This window comes from Rhipicephalus sanguineus, chromosome 3, assembly GCF_013339695.2.
Source record: "Rhipicephalus sanguineus isolate Rsan-2018 chromosome 3, BIME_Rsan_1.4, whole genome shotgun sequence".
NCBI classification, from domain to species: Eukaryota; Metazoa; Arthropoda; class Arachnida; order Ixodida; family Ixodidae; genus Rhipicephalus; species Rhipicephalus sanguineus.
The window spans coordinates 105,650,627-105,655,854 of record NC_051178.1 but is presented as its reverse complement, the minus strand read 5'-3'; positions in this window follow the sequence as shown (position 1 = coordinate 105,655,854).

Below are 5,228 nucleotides of genomic sequence, written 5' to 3'. Positions count from 1 at the left end.
ACTCGCGCGTCTCGCCCCGTCTAAACTGCGCATACTTGGCAGGCCACCGCCGCCGGACCAGTCTCCATCATGCGTCTAAGTTCATTTATGTAATATAGATGGTCGATTAATCTTTTCAATCGACTAGCAATCAGACATTCCCCAACTACTCCTTTAATTCATGAATCCCTATCCATGTAAGTTTTTTCGTCGATTAATCGACATTTATTGGCGAGCGCATTTAAAAAGGCTGGGTCAGCCTTTTGAAATGCGCTCATATACAGTTTATGAAGTTTCGCATTGCAAACAAATAATTCGAGCCCTGGATGTATTTATTTGTATGGAAGGTGGAAGAAAGATGAAAATCAAAAGTTTGTAACGGCTAAAATATCATATTTACATTGACAAATACTCAATATAACTAATGAAATTTGTTATAAACAGTACATGATACAAAGCCAAACAAGGCAGAGGTTCAGGAGATGATGGAGACTCAAAGTGGTAAAAATGGTCGAACATGGAGAGTTGTTGGAGGGCAATTGAACAATGAACCCCGCTGTGAAATGGCATTTATTCAGTTTCAGAGCCTTGGTTCAAACGCACCGGTGTATAGAAAATTTATTTCGTTCGATGCATTCAGTTCCTTAAAGCGATAGTCATCTTACGTGACAAAACAAGTTCGGATTGGACAGTTTTGTCATGGAGTCGGCTTTAAATTACGTTTTTTTTTTGTTTTTTAAGGCAGGAGTCAGGGGAAGATGGAAGCTTGCGATAAAAAATTCTTAAATAGGGGGTGTGTACTTGTTCCAGAGTATCCCCCCCCGGTTCCTCTTTACGAATTTTTCATACGTTTTTTAAAGGGCAGCGTCTCGTGCGCCGCGCGGTGCAACAGACGATCGCACAGAGATAGGGTGGCTAGAAGGGGAGGTGTGATGACCGGGCGGCAAACGTTGGCCGCCATTCGCGTGAATGCCGTGGGGCGGCGCTGTCGTCAGGGGCGCCGTCAGCGAACGTGGCCGTTATCCGTCCTCGGCAGGGAGAACGCTTCAGTAGAAGTGCGTTACCAAATTATATAAAACTTTAGCTGATAATGCAGTTCCTTAGCGCACAGCTTGTATTGCGCTACTGTTATGCGGTTTTGAAATACGGGGTACAGAGCCGCGTTTTGTTCCGACGGAAAGCAAGTGGTGGTCGCTCTGAAGGCGTGCAAGTATTTTAGTGTCACCCGAAAAGTCTTTAGAATAATCTTCATTACCCGATGACTATATGACTTGCTAATTTAGTGCCTGTTCACAAGAGTGGACCGCAAAGTAGTGTTTTAAATTATAGGCCCATTTCCCTTACAAGTGTTGCATGCAAAATACTTGAACATGTTCTATTATGACTCATATGAACACGCATTCCTTACTTAATCCTCAGCAGCACGGTTTTCGCAGTCGTTTTTCCTGTACAACACAATTACTTGAATGGACACACGACTTATCCTGTGCTTTAGATAAGGGTTTCTCCGTTGACTGCTTCTTCCTAGATTAAAAAGAAAAGCCTTTGGCGTTGCACGCCCACTCTTTAACAATTGAAAAACTAAAAATGTATAATGTGAACGATACAGTTAATTGTGAACTGGATAAACGAGTATTTAAATTTGAGAAGGCAGAAGGTCGTTATCAATAGTAAGACGCATCCCGGGAAGTTGATGTGTCCTCTAGCGTGCACCATGGGTCAGTCTTGGGTCCGCTATTGTTCCTCATCTACATAAATGACATTTGTTCCGGTATTTCATCACATATCAAATTATCTGCCGATGACTGCGTTTTGTACAGAATTATACATAGCTCCCATGATTGCACTACTCTCCAAAACGACCTCGACAGGGTTTTAGAATGGTGTGATAGGCGGCGTATGTTTATTAATGAAAAAAAAAAACAGTGCATATGTGTTTCACTAGGAAAAAGGCCGCCCATGACTCTTTTTATGTTATAACTTCAACCAAGCTGCTATCAGTTCGCGAACACAAGCATCTTCGTGTATATTTCACACCAGACCTTTCCTGGAGCCGTCACATCAATCACGTCACAATTAAAGCTGGGCGTGTGCTAGGTTTCCTGCGCAGAAATGCAAAAAAGTTACCATTTGAGGCCAAGACTCAACTGTACATGTCTAACGTTCGATCTATCTTAGATTACGCTTGTGTTGTGTGGGATCCGTGGAAGGGAGGCGACGTGTCCAATTTAGAAAGAATTCAGAACATGGCTGTTCGGTTTGTCTGCTCTGACTATATACCAGGAATTTCAGTGTTCCAAAAGCAAAAGTAAGGCTTGGTTGGGAACTTCTACACAGACGAAGGGAATATCTGCGGTTGAAACTATTTCATAACGTATTTCACGACCGTACGGGTCTGGACCCCTCGCGATACTTTCACAAACCGGATTACGTTTCGCTGCGATTACATCATGCCAATAAGATAAAGGAAATAAGCTGCCCGACTGACGCATTTAAAATGTCGCTTTTTCCGAGGACGATAAGCAAGTGGAATAGGTTGTCTCCTGAAGTAGCAGAAATTACTTCACATGAAGTATTTTCAAGTTCAGTGCTGGGTCTCCAGTAGTGTACTGGCGCGGTTGTGTAAGGACAAAACTGTGCTATGAACCCGATTTACATTGTGTATATCCCATGTATCACTACGTAAGTTGACAGTGAATTGCGTTTATTGTAATGTTAAAGAGTTGGAATCTGTATTCTGTATCGAAATATTGTATTCTCCCCCCCCCCCCCCCACTGTAATATGCCCTTGGGTGCTGTGGGTACTATGATAGATAAATAAATAAAGCATGAAAAAATTTCGGGGGGTGTCATAACCCCCTCACCCCCCTCCCTTTTAGTTACGGCCCTGGGGGCCTAATTATGCTCCAATGCGCTCTGATCATTATATTCGTGCGCCTCATTACGTGCGAAAGCAGATAACTTGATTTACGCCAACCAAATCAGGATTAAACCATGGCACATGGTAATACAACGTTCGGTGGTCTTTTCAGGCTCGATCAATTCAGATCCAAATAAATAAACGCAACATATGTTACTAGGTAAAGAAACTTTATTGTGTACAACAGAACGCACTTGATCGTTTCCGCGGCTTGTCTCATATCACACATGGCTTTCTTCTTTTGACTTTTTTGTCATTAATTTCTTTGACTTTTTATCATTCATTCTGCTGTTTGCGCAAATGCTTTGCGCAAACAGCAGAATTCTCTTGAAGCGGTTTGTCAGCCCTCGGTATGGCGCATGCCCACTTCAAGAACAGTTCGTGGCAAGTCGGTGCGTGGAAAAGGGACACTTTTCCGAACAAGATCTGTAGCCGGAATCACACCCTGGCACGAAGCACCAATAACGCCGAGTTTTTTTCTTTGAGATAGACGGCATCTTTGCCAGCACACAGCACTCATGAATAAACAGAACACGCCAACACTTCGCAGCAACTACACAACTACAAACCGCCGGCCAGGTGTTGACAGCCGGATTAGTGCCGCGGAAACGCTGACGGCGCCCCAGATGGCAGCGCTATGTTGTGCCCTAGCGGCGATCACGCGAAAGAGGACCACCCTCTCCTATGGCTGGCCGCCGCGCTCAGCACACCTCCCCTTCTAGCCACCCTAACAGAGAACTGGCTCCTGCACCACACGGAAGTGACGTCACCTCATTAAAATAGACTTAACACAACTCAAAAGGACAGATTATTACTTTATAATGTGTTAGACCTACAAATAGTGTTTGAAGAGTTAGTTAATGTATATTTGTAAATAATGACATATCGCGACCACCTTAAATCCAGGGGGCGCTGCGAAAGGTAACAGTGGCAAACATGGCAGCCGCGAGAAGGTCGATGTGCGGCAGAGTTTCTCACTATCATGTGCTCATTGTTGCGTTGCTGTTGGAAGTACTGAATTTTCTAGTTTGCGACGTAAAAGCGTGGTGTTGTCGAGGGTGAGAGTGTCCTTGCAATAGAGTACCTCATTTTGCTTGTCGCGAAGGTAAGGTTGACGATGAAATAAATGTTATTGCACAGTTCGTGCAAACGTCCGGACGCACAAGAAATCCCAATGCGGCTGCTAAGTGTTTTTACTGTCTGTGATCTCCAATGGCCAATGCTCCTGCACTGCGGGTCTTTCGAAAAGTGCGAAGACGTATCGGCCGTTATCATCCGCTGCTAGGTAAATCATGCTGTGTGTCACCGGCCGTGTTATTCAGCAAGGCAGACAAACTGTGCGGCACTGTTTTGTAGGTAGGTGGGCTAACGCAGTCGGCTGTTGCCATTGGGTATCGTTTTTAAATGCTGATCGACTAGAGTACAGTGTAGCCTAGAGCATCACGGCGACACGTCAGTATTTTGAAGCTACTTAGTCTGCGGATTACTTCGTGAGGCGGTGACGGCACACTGAGCGATATAATGAAGTTTCGTGTTGCATATTCGGCGTGGCTACAAGAGGCGAAGAGAAACAGTGACTGCTAGCTGCTAAAAAATGATGGCAGGAAACTGTTCCATCGTTATTTGTTATGGGTATCATCTGCCAGTCAGGCCTTGCACTCGGAACGCACACGCAATGCGATAGTGCCAGCCGGAGCAAAATTCTAGCTCTACGGTGACGCCGGCCAAAAGCATAGATTCGTCCAGCGATAGTCAAAGCATGTTGAAATTCGACTGTACCGAAAGCCACGTTTTACTTTGTTCGCGTTTCTTTTCATCGCGATAGTACATCACCATGAGCCGTTCGCGAAATCTAGGCGCCCAGTGACTCAATTCTGAGATCACGTCTGTTGCAGTGCGTCTTCGTGTCATGAGAGTCTTGATAAACCGTGCAAATCGACGTTCTTTACGCGGATGCCGGAAAAACCGATCTAAATTGTGCGTGTCTTCCTGCGTCTCGCCGAGAAAGTTCACTGATTCTTAAAACAGCGTACCATAGTAAATAGAGCCAATTCTGCGACGGTCATCAAACATCCAATATCAAAAGGCCTGTAGACAGGACCACCAGCAGCGCAGCAGCAGCAATACCGGCTGACGGGAGGCCGATGGGGAGGCAACTCGCTTGCCCACTCGGCGAATTAACCGCATATTCAAACGGCGCGCCTAACCGAAAAACGCATGACGTCACTTCCGTGCGGTGAAGGAGTCGTTTCTGTGTGGGAGCGGCTCGTGCACCGCGCGGCGCAGCAGTCTCTGCCTTTTTAAAGCCATCTCTAGGTGAAAATGCAAA